This window comes from Halichoerus grypus, chromosome 1 (genome assembly GCF_964656455.1).
Source record: "Halichoerus grypus chromosome 1, mHalGry1.hap1.1, whole genome shotgun sequence".
Lineage (NCBI taxonomy): Eukaryota > Metazoa > Chordata > Mammalia > Carnivora > Phocidae > Halichoerus > Halichoerus grypus.
The window spans coordinates 17,608,811-17,624,930 of record NC_135712.1 but is presented as its reverse complement, the minus strand read 5'-3'; the positions used below and the strand labels follow the sequence as shown (position 1 = coordinate 17,624,930).

At 35.8% G+C, this 16,120-nt stretch overlaps 1 pseudogene; it reads right to left on the bottom strand.

Moving 5' to 3' along the window:
• Positions 1-12,643: 12,643 nt before the first annotated feature.
• LOC118553275 (small nucleolar RNA U3) lies at positions 12,644-12,843 on the bottom strand (annotated as a pseudogene).
• Positions 12,844-16,120: the final 3,277 nt, after the last annotated feature.

The window sequence follows — 16,120 nt, the reverse complement described above, 5'->3', positions numbered from 1 at the left end:
AACAAAATGCTGAAGTTGGAGAGATCAGTTAATTTTTTTTGAAAGACATTAATGAACAGTTTTTATTATCCTGGAAACACTCAATTATTTCTGTTTATTAAATTTCTACACAAAATGGCTAAATACATCTCTTCTTTCTTTTCCTCTTTAAAACAGGAATTGATTAGATTTCCTCTGGGCAAATTGAAAACATTTGATGACTTCTATAAATTTAAATATTTTTTCTCCAAAGATATGGTGTGTGGACAATCCGAGCTAAATATAAAGAGGACTTTTCAACAACCGGAACCACATATTTCGAAATTAAAGAATATGGTAATTTGTGACAATTAAAAGTTTACCTGTAAAAAGTTAGTGTTTTTGTAGTTACGCTTTTCATTAGTGAACTCAATGCCGAATCACTCCCAGATGAAGATGAGGCAGCCTAGCTGGGAGGGTTAGAAGTACTGGTTGAGGAGGTTGGGGGAGTGGTCGTTGTTGGAATGCCTAGACTCTAGTTCCAGCATGCCCCTGTTACCCTTGAACAAGCTCATCAACCTCTCTGGACTTGAGTTCCTCATCATAGAGCCAGAAGAGACCTAGTGCCCCATGGAACTTGACGAGTTAAGGTCAAAAATTATGATTTTAGGAGAAAAATAGGCAGAGATGAGGTGAGCAGAACCCAATAAGACTAATGATTTACTCAAGTCATTACAACCAATTAGTGACAGTACAAGAACAACTGGATTTCCATCCCCCATTCAGTACTATTTTCCTTCTGGTTCACAAATCCCTAATATATTTATCTGAAAATTTAAGATATTCTTATTTTGAAATCAATCATATTAATGGACTAATAATTAACATATAAATAGCTTATCTTTCCATTTCTTTTTCTTTTTTTTTTTTCCTGGTCCCATTCTTTTTTATTATTATTATTATTATGTTATGTTAATCACCATACATCACATCATTAGTTTTTTTTTATTAAAGACTTTTATTTATTTATTTGACAGAGAGAGACACAGCAAGAGAGGGAACACAAGCAGGGGGAGTGGGAGAGGGAGAAGCCAGCTTCCCACTGAGCAAGGAGCCCGACGCGGGGCCCGATCCCAAGACCCTGGGATCACGACCCGAGCCGAAGGCAGATGTTTAATGACTGAGTCACCCAGGTGCCCCACATCATTAGTTTTTGATGTAGTGTTCCATGATTCATTGTTTGTGTATAACACCCAGTGCTCCATGCAGAACATGCCCTCTTTAATACCCATCACCGGGCTAACACATCCTCCCACCCCCCTCCTCTCTAGAACCCTCAGTTTGTTTCTCAGAGTCCATCGTCTCTCATGGTTCATCTCCCACTCTGATCTCCCCCCCTTCATTCTTTCCCTCCTGCTATCTTCTTCTTCTTCTTTTTTTTAACATATAATGTATTATTTATTTCAGAGGTACAGATCTGTGATTCAACAGTCTTGCACAATTCACAGCGCTCATCATAGCACATACCCTCCCCAATGTCTATCACCCAGCCACCCCATCCCTCCCACCCCCCACCACTCCAGCAACCCTCAGTTTGTTTCCTGAGATTAAGAATTCCTCATATCAGTGAGGTCATATGATACATGTCTTTCTCTGATTGACTTATTTCGCTCAGCATAACACCTTCCAGTTTCATCCACGTTGTTGCAAATGGCAAGATCTCATTCCTTTTGATGGCTGCATAATATTCCATTGTATATATATACCACATCTTTTTTATCCATTCATCTGTCGATGGACATCTTGGCTCCTTCCACAGTTTGGCTATTGTGGACATTGATGCTATAAACATCAGGGTGCACATACCCCTTCGGATCCCTACATTTGTATCTTTGGGGTAAATACCCAGTAGTGCAATTGCTGGATCGTATGGTAGCTCCATTTTCAACTACCAGTTAATTTTTGAGTATACTCTGAGCATTGCTTTAAATAATTTATATGTATTAATGTATTTATTCCTCCCAACAAACATGTGATGTTGGCATGTGATTTTCATTAACATTTTACAAGTATAGGCACAGGTGCAGAGAAATTAAGAGATTAACTAATATCACAAATATAGTTGAGACTAGGATAGGTTTAAGTCTGTGGAGTCGAGCTCCAGCCCATGTGCATTTAACTACAATTTTAAAATCATTCAAGGTTAAGGAAGCAGTGGGTGTGGAAAGGAAGGATCAATTGAGTAAAATAGAACTTTATCATTTTACCTACTGTCAATTGATGAGAAACAGGGGTTGAAAGAGTAAAAGCTAGTATAATTTTTGAGCCTGGTATCTGAGAGATTCATCTTCTATATAAGTCAGAAGAAGAAAATAAGTTTTGATTTGGCAACTTGTAAAGTGTTCACAGAGCAATAAGTTAAAAACATTCAGAGGAGGCCGTTTTGGAGGATTTGAACCCTGAGAGGCTAGTGGCTGGAATAGGCATCAATCAGCATGTGTACAGAACATAGCCAAACACAATTTCCACCACTTAACCAACAGGTTAGCCTATAACCAGATTAGCCAGTATTTGCACAGTGAAGTCAGAAGTGAGGGACTCACAGTGAAAGAAGTGTTTCTATGATTAGATTTCTCATTGCAGGGAAGTAGACTGATCAAAGGTTTTTAACATACTGAGTGATCCCAGGAAATTGGGGTAAGGTTTAGGCCTACCTCTATCTGGGACCATGCTATATTGCTACCTGCTCTGCATAATTGTTTTAATAAGCTTCTATTTTTGCCTAAAAAATTTATAGCTGAATTGTGCTTCTGTGATTTTTGTCAATCACGTACTAATTTGTTTGTGAAAAACTAATAGGTGAAGAGGTTGCTAAAGTACAAATGTGTCCTAAAGGTGAAAACACAACTTTGACAAAAAAAAGATAAATTACCTAAAAAGTATGAACTTCTGCAGAAGAGACTGTGTTTGGGAAGGGGAGTGGTTGGTAAGGGATAAGATCTTCCTCTTGCAGGATCTCCCTCCAACATCTTAGAAATTGAGACCAGCTCCTAATATAATAAGAAACCAAACAAGTGAAACAAGTATTAGTAAGTAGAAAAAGATGGGTAAAATATTTAACGGATTTTTACAGCTGTGGTAAAGCATGTCCATATTAACTTAAAGATCCTGGTTGACCAGATGTTATATAAGACTTGCCCTGTAAAAAATATAGGGTTTGCCGCTTACAATTAGTCAGGAAAGATTTGTATGTTTAGTAAAATAGTGGTCAATTAAGCTTTCCAGAAAAGTAAAGACATCTGAGTTTAGGAAGAGGTAGTAGGGTAAGAAGTCTTATCTCAAGTAGGTGATATACTGCAATACACAATATGGTACACATTAAGCATTTAATGAAGATTAGTTGTCTAAACAACCAAACAAATGAATAAATGAAGGAATGAGGAAATGATGAGTGGATGGTTGCAGTGGTTAGATGATAGAGTAGAGGAATAGGTTAGTAAAAAGGAATTTGACCAAGTAAGCATGTAAGTACAATGCAAACTACAAAACTTAAATACAAGAAAAGAAATAAAATTGGAAAAATATAGGATTGATCTTATTCAAGTTTAGTAACAGATTTTCAGTGTAATGCTTCTTCAGTTTAATCATTTCAACATGTTAAATTAATGGAAGTGCATTAAGAAATAATTGGTCATAGCTCTAAGATCCCATTTATTCTTCCCTAATTATTTCTCAGAGGACCTAAAATAATTGTACTTCAATTTCAACTAATACCTCTCTTGGAAATGCCTAACTAACGCCTCTCTTGGCAATGCTTGGTAAATATAATCAACTATTTATCCTGGTTTAAAAAATATTTTTTTATAGACATAATACATGTTGATTGTAGAAAATATATTTACTTTATAAAACCATACTTCAGAAAGAGGAAGCTAAAGCAAGATAAAGCCAAAGTTGAAATATTTGTGTTGTTAAAATCTTTTCCAATATTCCAACTTCAGTGAACTAGCCAAACACAATTAACTTTGGTTTGAGGGTTTGCTCTCTATTAGCAATAAGATCCTTGTGTTCATGCAAAAGTATTATACCAGTATTATGTGTTTTAAGTCCATTCCAGCCACTATAACAAACTACCATAAGCTGGGTGGCTTATAAACAACAGATACTTATTTCTCACAGTTCTGGAAACTGGGAAGTCCAAGATCAAGGCACTGGCAGATTCCATGTCTGGTTAGGACCCACTTCCTGGTTCACAAACAGTATCTTTTCATTTTTGCTGTGTCCTCACATGGCAGAAGCAGGCGAGGGAGATCTCTGGGATCTATTTTATAAGGGCACTAATCCCACTTATGAAGGCTCTGCCTTCATGACCTTATCACCCCACAGAGTTCCCATGTTCAAGTAGCATTACATTAGGGATTAGGTTTCAACATATGAATTTTGGGGGACACACAGTCTGTAGCATTGTATCAGACAGTGTTGTAGAGCGTCATCCTTTTATTTTTATGTGTATTCCTGATCGAAAAACAAAACAATCCTGATGTTCTCTTTTAAAAGAAGAAAGTGAACCAGATTGTTAGGTTGTAGTGGTAATAAGACTGATCTCACAAAGGAAAGAAAGACTTCTTTTGAAATATCACATGACACAGTTTCACTTACTATTAATTCAATTTAGCAAATGTTGATTATTAGCTATAAGCTTGGCACTCAGTGAGCTAACTAAAACGAATCCCATTTTTATCTACTGACTCATATAAATTCCAATCTTTGTGAAATATACCAGTTTTAATTTGATGTGGTTACTGTTTACCTTCAGGATAATTGTAACCTGTATCCTGAGATAATTCCTTAAAAATAAAAATAAAGAATATCTTATGTGTTCCACATTGATGAGTAAGATTTTACCAGTAGAATGCTCTACTATTATCTATCTATTCTGATTATGACAGTTTACTATAGAGTGGCATTTTCTTCTTTCCAGAGAGAAAGTATCCTGATGATAAAGACCCCCTGGATGTACCTTTTTATTTCTTTCTTAGTAGCTGATCTGAAATGGAGAGAACTTTATTAACTACAATAGTACTGGAAACCTAGTAACCAAAGTCAAACCAAAGTATAGACTGAGCGGGGCGGGGGGGGGGGGCGGTGGGGGGAAGCCATGCCCAGCCCAATGACCTTAATACATTACATATTAGAAAAAGACACAGTCTACCAAATTAAAAAAAAAAAAAATCTAAGTCCTTAGAGAAATTGAAACTCACAGAAAACATAAACCAAAGTGTTTTATATTAAGGATTCCGTCTTTGATTAAATATATCTAATAATGTTTATGCAGTGGCTTGTAAATGCATGCTCAAGGCCCATAAAATAAAGGTTAGAGGACAACATTCCATGCTACTAAGTTGTCTTTATTGAAAGACGCATCAAATAGTGATGTCAAATACTCAAGTGCCGATAATATTCTTTCAAGCAGCTGACCTACTTTTTTTAGGACAAGGCTCCAGTTTTCCCAAATGCTTGTCATTTAGGTTTTAAGAATAAAAAATATAGTCACTTCTGTTTTTTGTTCATAGTTAGAAACAGAACTTATATCAGATTTTTTTAAAGATTTATTTATTTATTTATTTATTTATTTATTTATTTATTTAGAGAGAGCAAGTGCGAAGAGGGGTAGAGGGAGAGGAGAGGGAGAATCCCAAGCGGACACACTGCTGAGTGCAGAGCCCAATGGGCTTGATCCCATGACTCATGAAATCATGACCTGAGCTGAAACCGAGAGTTGGATATTTAACCGACTGAACCACCAGGTGCCCCTCACAGTATTTTTGTTTGTTTGTTTTCTTTTTCCTCACCTGCAATTATAAAATAATGGTGTGGAAAGCAAATGGTGTGGTGGAAAGCTTTTATAAAATAATGGGGTGATGGAAAGTCAAACATCAAATTTATGGGGAGAAGTTTAGAAATGATTTGTTACATTTTAACTAAACATGACACAATGACATTAGAATAATGCAATAACTGGTTGAAAATGAAAAAAAAATAAATGTTAACATTTACTTTCTTTAAAAAAATTTTTTTCTTTCATACATGACGTTAGAAAGTTTGATCAAGAACAGTTACATTGACATCACGGAGAAAGATCTAAGACATAGGTAACTATACTTTCTCTGGAAGGTGTCTACCTTGAGGACAATATAAATGAGGTGTTTTAAAGAGGTTGATTCCCGGGGCACCTGGGTGGCTCAGTTGGTTAAGCGTCTGACTCTTGATTTCAACTCAGGTCATGATCTCAGAGTCCTGGGATTTGAGCCCCACATTGGTCTCTATGCTCAGGTTGAGTCCGCTTGAGATTCTCTTCCTCTATGCCTCCTTCTGCTCTCTTGCTCTCTCTCTGTCTCCCTCTCTGTCAAATAAATAAAACTTTAAAAAAAATCAGAGTTGATTCCCATATGAAGTCAGTACCATCATATGAATGTTATATACTTAAAGTTGAACTTCCCTATTGATGTTTACATAATAATTCCTCTATTTTATAAAACTCTCTACTCTTAGGAAGACCAGAAAGAAATGCCCTCCAGCAATGGATAAAACATTTTTCTCTACTATTGCTATGCTTTTCAAATTTGAAAATTCATCTGTTTATGAACGTCACTCTATGTATACTTAACCTTATCCCCACCAAAATCTGTACCTTTCACATTTGGTAGAAAAGTAGTTGAAAGAGAACTTCATGGCTCTGTGGGTGTGTATGTGGGTAATATATAACCACAATTTTTAATTACATGGTTTCTGGCAATGTTTTTAGACGTCATGTTTTTTAGCTGCTGCAATATTTACTGGAGCCAAGTTATATGAAATTAAATAGTGATTTCTAGGAAGGCAGCTATGCTCACCACTATACCACCAATGCAGATAATAGTGATTTCTAGGAAAAAACATCCCAGGAATGAAAGTATATAAATGTAATGGACACCAATAAGTAAAGTAAACGTGGAGGGAAGTCTAGGGTAGCCTTGAAAGTTTAATCTTTTGAATATTCAAATGGAGGCAAAGAGTAATGGGAATGAGAACCAAGACACACAATAATAAATACATAAAAATTTTGGAAATAGTAAGGACAAAGAGAGGAAAAAAGAAAGGAATCCAATTTAATGGGACTGCCACTATTAACACCAGGTACAAACAAACTTTACTTTCAAGTGTCTGATATGTCTCAACATTTGCTAATGTTGCATGCCGATTATATGTCTGAAAATGTTGTCAGATCTTTTCCTTGATCTGAATTTACCAAGTGCTCAATATCAAAGAGGGGCATATTAGCAATTATTCCACCTGCCTGCTAGAATAAATAAATATAGCCTTGGTACATGTTCACAATGTACTTTTAGATTTTATTCTGAAAGTATTTATCTAGTAGTTTACGTTGAGTTGGAAAGAACTCCACGAATGGGCCTGGAATGTGATTCTGTCCCAGATAGTAACTGCATGACCAAGTTGAGTCTTAGGATGATGCTTATTCTTACAGATTGAGTCCCTAAAAGAAAATTCTTGTTCTATTGTTGGGATTTCTAAAAGAATTCAGCTTGACAGCAATATTTCATTATTCTTGCTTAACTTGAAAGCCAGAAAACTTAGAACTGAGGATATGCTTCTTTTAAAAGGATAATTGGAAATTAAATATTAAATGCATTTAAGATTTTCTGCTTATTTCTGAAGTGGTTGACATGGTGAGGTCATTTGAAATCCTATTTAATGGAACTCTAATGGAATATTAGGAAAATAGTACTGTCCTGCCTTCACATTGCCCTTACATTAGTAACAGATTTAACACTGACCTTAAACATAGTTCTTGAAATGGCAACTATTAAACAGGAAACATGTTTTTCCTTTCATAGTGGCAATGTTTTGTTTCCTAATAATCATTTCCTAAGAAATGATATTTATTACACTCACATGATGAAATTAAGACCTATGCTTGAGGGGCGCCTGGGTGGCTTAGTTGGTTAAGCTGAGCGGGAGAGAAAGAGGGAGAGAGGTTTCATCTAACTTCTAAACAGAATTTTGAAAAATACAGTTAATGACAGTGAATGGTTCTCATAAGTTATGATGGTGTGCTCTCTCTTTTCTCAGATGACATGATACTTTATGTGGAAAACCCAAAAGACTCCACCCCCAAATTACTAGAACTCACACACTAATTCAGTAATGTGGCAGGATACAAAGTCAATGTACAGAAATCAGTTGCTTTCTTATACACTAACAATGCATCTGTAGAAAGAGAAATTAGAGAAATGATTCCATTTACAATGGCACAAAAACCAGAAGATACCTTGGAATAAACCTAACCAAAGAAGTAAAGGATCTATACTCTAGGAACTACAGAACACTCATGAAAGAAATTGAAGAAGACACGAAAAGATGGAAAAATATTCCATGCTCAGGGATCGGAAGAATAAACATTGTTAAAATGTCTATGCTACCCAGAGCAGTCTATACCTTCATTGCCATCCTGATCAAAATTCCAATGACATTTTTCAAAGTGCTAGAACAAACAATCCTAAAATTTGTATGGAATCATAAAAGACCCTGAATCGCCAAGGAAATACTGAAAAAGAAAAACAAAGCTGGGGGCATCACGTTGCCCGATGTCAAGCTATATTACAAAGCAGTGATCACCAAGGCAGCATGGTACTGGCACAAAAACAGACATATAGACCAATGGAACAGAACAGAGAGCCCAGATATGGACCCTCAACTCTATGGTCAAATAATCTTTGACAAAGCAGGAAAAAACATGCAATGGAAAAAAGACAGTCCCTACAATAAATGGTGAAGGGAAAATTGGACAGCCACATGCAGAAGAATGAAACTGGACCATTCTCTAACACCACTCACAAAGATAAACTCAAAGTGGATGAAAGACCTCACTGTGAGACAGGAATCCATCAAGATCCTAGAGGAGAACATAGGCAGTAACCTCTTTGACATCGGCCACAGCAACTTCTTTCAAGATACATCTCCAAAGACTAGTGAAACAAAAGCGAAAATGAACTTTTGGGACTTCATCAAGATAAAAAGCTTCTGCACAGCAAAGGAAACAGTCAACAAAACAAAGAGGCAACCCACAGAATGGGAGAAGATATTTGCAAATGACACTACAGATAAAGGGCTGGTATCCAAGATCTATAAAGAACTTCTCAAACTCAACACCCAAAAAACAAATAATTAAGACAAAAAATGGGCAGAAGACATGAACAGACACTTCTCCAAAGAAGACATCCAAGTGGCCAACAGACACATGAAAACATGTTCATCATCATTAGCCATCAGGGAAATTCAAATCAAAACCACACTGAGATACCACCTTACACCAGTTAGAATGGCAAAAATTGACAAGGCAAGAAACAACAAATGTTGGAGAGGTTGTGGAGAAAGGGGAACCCTCTTACACTGTTGGTGGGAATGCAAGTTGGTACAGCCACTTTGGAAAACAATGTGGAGGTTCCTCAAAAAATTAAAAATAGAGCTACTCCATGACCCAGCAATTGCACTCCTGGGTATTTACTCCAAAGACACAGATGTAGTGAAAAGAAGGACCATATGCACCCCAATGTTCATAGCAGCAATGTCTGCAATAGCCAAACTATGGAAAGAGCCGAGATGCCCTTCAACAGATGAACGGATAAAGATGTGGTTCATATACACAATGGAATATTACTCAGTCTTCAGAAAGGATGAATACCCAACTTTTACATCAACATGGATGGAACTGGAGGAAATTCTGTGAAGTGAAATAAATCAAGCAGAGAAAGTCAATTATCATATGGTTTCACTTATTTGTGGAACATAAGGAATAGCATGGAGGACATTAGGAGAAGGAAGGGAAAAATGAAGGGGGGGGAATTCAGAGGGAGAGATGAACCATGAGAGACTATGGACTCTGAGAAACAAACTGAGGGTTTTAGAGGGGAGGGTGTGGGGGGATTGGTTAGCCCGGTGATGGGTATTAAGGAGGGCACGTACTGCATGGAGCACTGGGTGTTATACAATAACAATGAATCGTGGATCACTACATCAAAAACTAATGATGCATTGTATGGTGACTAACATAATATAATGAAATAAAGTTAACAAAATAAAATAAATAAAAAAGTTATGATGGTGTGAGATATGTGGTTATGATAATACTATAGAGTATTATGTAAAGAACACTTTCATTTTATTTATTTATTTTTTTGAAAGAGAGAGAGAGACAGAGACAGAACATGAGAATGGGGTAGGAGGCAAAGGGAGTGGGAGAAGACCCCCCTGCTGAGCAGGGAGTTTGACCTGTGCTCCATCCCAGGACCCTGAGATCATGACCGGAGCCAAAGGCAGGTGCTTAACCAACTGAGCCACCCAGGTGCCCTAGAACGTTTTCATTTTTATTCAACAAATAATTGAACACCTGTCATAGGCTTGGTTATGACAAAAGTTTTTCTGGCCTCCAGGGTCATAAACTCAAATAGGGAATAAAGACATTGGATTAGTGTATTGTATTTTTGAGACAGATTAAATTTATTCTGTAAACTAGTGGAAGATGGAACAAGGTAAATCTAGTGATAATTAAGGAAAAGCAGGTTTTATTAAGCTAATCTATGTTACAAACAGATTTGTTCAGAAATGAATCCTGCAGCCCTGCAATTACACTGAAATCCTTCCTGACTGGAATATTCAAAAGAACCTTCCTGATTTCCTTTTGGAGGAAACGAGATTTCTGAGTTGAAAAGTAAGGTGCTTTCCTGATATGTAAGATTCTTTCCAACCATACAATAGCATGATTATATAATTATTGAAGGAATTTGTCATTAGAATAATATTTATACTTAAATGTATGATTTCAAACTATTTGAATGCCATTAAATATACATAGCATCAATTCATCATTTGATTTAGAAAGGACTTATTCTACAGTATTATTTCAGCATCAAGAATTGGAGCACTCATTAATAATAACTGTTAATAAACCATTTATTTTCTCTACGGCACTTTCACCTTGTTTCCATCCATTGCACTATTCTCCTCCCCTAAACAAAGACCTTATTAATTTTATATCAATCCCAAGATTAGCCAAGTGAGTGAGAGGAATAAAAAAGTACTGTCCTCTTTTATACCAATGAGAAATATGATGGGGAAGAGGAATTTAATTTTCTACTTCTTTCCAAAGTAAAGTAAAAATTCTAAATGTCACCTTAATGCTTTATTTAAATATTGTTTAGACTCAGAATTTGATAACTGATACATTCATGTAAATTCAACCATGAGTCCTTAAATCAAACGTATACCCTAGTTTACATCAATTTCTATTTATCTGTTAGACTGACACCCATGGAAATGGCCCATCTATAAAGGGAATCTTCTGTTGCTCTACTACGTCAGATTTTCCTTATTAAAAAAAGGATTTCTGCTTCCTCTTCTTTGTATAAAACTAGGTATATACATTGTTGGCCAGTCTGAGAATACTATCCTAATCTAATATCCTTTCTTTCAAATTTTTATGTCTTGAGACTATGTGAGTCTAGTAAATAGAGCTAATGGAACATAATGAGCATTTAAAAGTTATACTGTTTACATAATTGTAATAGTCTGTTTATATGAATAGAAAAGAATGTGGCTAGCTGCCTACACACAGCTGGAAATGCAAACATGACTCAATTAGACAGCAAGTGTTCTGTTTTAGAACTGATGAAACAGATTGAGTGTATACCATGGGGATTTAATGCAGAACATTAACACTAGTGGTTAAAACACAGGCATCACAAACATCATAGATAACAACATCAATTTTTTATAATTGTTTGATTTCTGTTCATGTTAATACAATCCAAAGCAGTTTCAAAATTCATTTCTTGAATAACCCGTCATTCCTGTGCTGGAATTATCCTTGTTTGAGGAAGACCACTATTATCCATATTTTCTACCCAGATACTCACCAAAGGAAATGTATTCTTTATGATAAACCTAATCCTGGCCAGAAAAGAAAATTGCTATATGAAACACTGAACAATATTTTTGTATATCAAATATTTTCAAGCTTTTTAAAGTAAATTTTTATTAATATCTTTTTGGCCAGTTAAAGGCCCAGATATGACAAGTTTGCTTATTAAGTGACGTTTTCCATTTTGTTCTTACTGTAGATAAGTCTAACTGTTCACCAAAATCTGGTCTCTCTGTTCACACCATAAAGTTGTAGCTGGAAGGTAGTTGCCAAACCAATTATTACATTTGCTACCTCTATACCACCCCCTTATACTATGTGTAGTAACTGTACTAGTCATTGTACTAGTTGTACTAGTCATTAGCCAAGTGAATGAAAGGAAAAGTAGTGTGTGCCACTTTGGGACCAAGGCTTTCACAAAGTGGGTGTGCCTTCCTCATGGTTTGACCCCTTCTGCTTGCTGGTTGTTGAAGACTGTGAGGCCCTACGGGATGGCGGAACAGCAGAATAAAAGGAGTCCAGGGCAAGAATGTCACCATGGATGAAAAGAAGTCCCTTAACCCAAACAACTTGCTTGAGATTGAAATATGAACGAGGTATAAACTTCCATTAAGTTGAGCCCCTAAACCTTTAGATCTATTTTTACAGCAGTTATCCTCTAAAAATATCCTGTCTTAACCAATGAGGCTTTTCTTTTTCTACCCCCCACCCAGTGAGATGGTTTCCCTTCCTTCTTGCTCTTCCAGTGCAGGGAAGAAAGATCATTGATGTTTGCCTGCAGCTGCAGAAGCAACACCCAGAGCTAGCTTCATGCTCAGAAAAGGACACTGTACTTCCTCCTCATGGTTTCTGGGATTCTATATGTTCAGAGTGACAACTATAGAAGTGATCCCTAAAAGTATAGTCTTTTTTTTCTCCATTTTTTATAGAAAATGTTAAATGATCAGTTCAGTGTTTTCTAGATTGCAATTTCCATAACAGCAGGATCGGTGTGTTACTTATCAACTGCTGAGAAGCTATCGTGCCTATCACTTTGCAAGTGTTTAATAAATCTTTGATGAATCAAAGAAGCAAATCTTTTACAATAGACTAAAAAAGTGGTGTTCATTTTGTCTGACCCAGAAGCAAACTTACGACTCTTAGGTCCTTAGCCAATATCTAGCTTTTGCATTTCAACCCAACTAGAATGTTTCTCCACTGGCTTCATGACAGAACATTCCCAGCTGTTTCAGTGCTGCATAGCAAAACTCTGACAGCTTTTAGAGCAAGAGTCAATATTAGTTAATAATCCATCTGCAGTTGCAACTATTTCATTTCATCACACTGACAACATATATTCCTCCCGCTCCTATTTCCTTTGGGACTGGTGTTGCTGAACATCAGTATTTGCAGCGAGGCTCCAAGCTGTGACTATAAATCCCTTTGAGTTATTCACTATTCATTTCCACTCAGCATGTTCTAACTAGCTCATAATAAATGCTCCCCAAATACTGTGCATCTTACATTTTTCATCAGAATTTGGTAGGAAGGAAGGACCACTCTCCCTTCTGTTAACAAGCCATCTTTGGGCATCTTTCCGCATCAGACACATTTGATGCATCTTAGTTTATATCTATCATTCGGCTCCATCAATGACCCAAGTTCTATCCTTCATTCTATAGCGGGATATATTCGGAAGTGATGACACTTCCATACAGGGAAGCCTGTGCACACTGCGCAAGGATTCTTGAGGTCTTCTGGTGTGAGAGCATGTGTACTTGTGCATATAATAATGCGCAAACTATTTTCACGTATTGTGTTCTGAAGAACATCCTGATCTCTGAATAAACCCTCTTGTTTTTGATGTTTTCATTTGCATTCAGGATTAGTTTGAAGAAATTCTAGCAATTGTTTGTTTATTTGTGTTGTGGAAAGAACCCTACTTCTACTGTAGTTGAAATAGTATATACATGAAGAATATGTATGCTTTTTAGTTTTATGTGGCATGTGGTGTGTGTGTGTGTGTTTGTATGTGTGGGTGTATGTGTGTTTGGTACTTTTGTGTTGCTGTACTTTTTAAACAAATTATGGTATGATCAGAAAATCTTAGAATTAGAAGAAACTTGCTGTCCAAATAATTCAACCACTCATTGTCAGAGATTCTTGCACCGATGTTTAAAAAAAATAAACATATTTGGCAGATGAAAGGCACTATTGCTAGGCTTTCTTTTCTGTCATTTTTAAATAGAACGTCTGCTTTGCCTTGTTCCTCTATGATCATTGTCATACCGGCGCTTCTGCTTAAGAAAAAATAGTAAAAAAAAATGTCAGAATTTATATAAAGTATTTGGAATAGTTTTCCAATTTGAAATGAAGTTTTGGAGTTGTGTTCACAGAATTCTAGAAATTTGTGTAACCAAGTTTGAGGCTATTGCTCAAGGACACATATATGTAGCAGCAGTATTCCTGACAATACATCCCTGGATCTCAGAGTTCTAGGTCCTAAGTTTTAGAAGGTGTTACAGAACATATTAACATAGCTGTGAAAGCTTTATGAGATCATTTTAAAAACATTTCGGGTTTTCTCAAATGTAGAAATCTAGAGGCTTTGTATTTAACCTTTCTTTTTCTTTTTTAGATTAAGATGACACAGATTAGATCATTAATTTTTCTTTCCACTAATAGTTTTGGTAAACCCTTGATTTAGGACATCATAATATAGGAAGAATAAAGGCAAAGTATTTCTCAGGTGGTAGCAGCCTGATCTCAGCCAGCTAAAGCTCTAACTTTGTTGAATTGTGACAACAAATGTTGTGATTGATTAAACTTATTTTGAAGTCCTTTATATAGGGTCTATTTCATATATGTCAAATTTTATGCTAAAAACAAAAATTCTCAGTGGCAGAACTTTATGTCAACTTGTACAACAGAGGTTGTAAAAATAACAAAAAAAAGTTGAATGTCAAATCCTAAATGCACATCCATTATAGTCAGTCAGAAGGATATTAACATTTAAAGGATCATAAAACAAAAAAAAATGATTTTCAGTCTTCCAAAATAAGCGAAATGGCAGTATTTCACTCCTGCTTCTCTTAATCCCTAAGGTTATGCTAGGGGTATGATAAGTGATAGAAGCTTGGTCTTAAAAGATGATCTGATTTGAATCATTTGAGAGGCTTAAGACATGAGATTTCAGGGGATGAGAAACATCTTGGACAAAGGCTAAAATGGGGGTAAATCATGGCACTTGAGGTGTGCTCTAAGGAGATAATCTAGAACAATGAGAATCAAGACTAGAACGACAGCAGAATGCAAAGGAAAGAAACCCTTGAATCCAGAACACTGACAGGGCTTAAAGCTAGTTACTGACAGGAGACATGAACAACGATGAATCAAAGATGACAAGAAATTAACTTGGAAATTGAAAAATGAGTGCATCCCAAAGATTACATGGAATTTGATAAGATAGGCGTTTAAGCTTTAAGAAAGCAAACTAGAACAAGTTGGATAATTCTGTGTCTAGCCAACAGTTATCTCTGATGAAATGTTGTGAAGATAAAGGAGAATTGCTCATCTCTCAATGTCAAAGTAAAATAAACACATTTGCTTCAAAATTACAAAAAACAACACTATTTTCAACATGTTATTGAAGAAGTCTTGACATTTTTTGGCAACTTGGGTGGATTTGTCAGTCTTAACTGTAGAGAATATCCTATGGTAAGTATGATTAGAATTCTAATGATTACCCTTGCAAATCAAGTAAAAGCAAGTTTTGAGTATTATATTTTTACATAGCATGAATCTAAAATTTAAATTCTGCATAATCATACTTCACAAATATACTTCTTGTTTATGTAACTAAATCTGGGAACAAAGAGATTAGAGGGTAAAAAATATACAATAATTCTTATCTAGTCAGTTCTTTCTGCTAGTAGATATTTAAAAAACAAACAAAATCAAGGAAACAAACACTTACTTGGCTGAGTTTGAGAGTCTGCTTCCTCCATTTCTCATGTACTTTCTTTTTTTTTTCTCTTTTTTTTTCTCTCTTTTGTTTTTCTCATGTACTTTCAACTCAGTATTCACTTATGTAAAAAAAGAAAATATGGGGGAAAAGAAAATTACTGGGTGCTGTTGTGCCTAAGAGATGATGTTTAACACAGTGACGAAAAGAAAATATGTACTTGAACAGAAATTTTACGATTT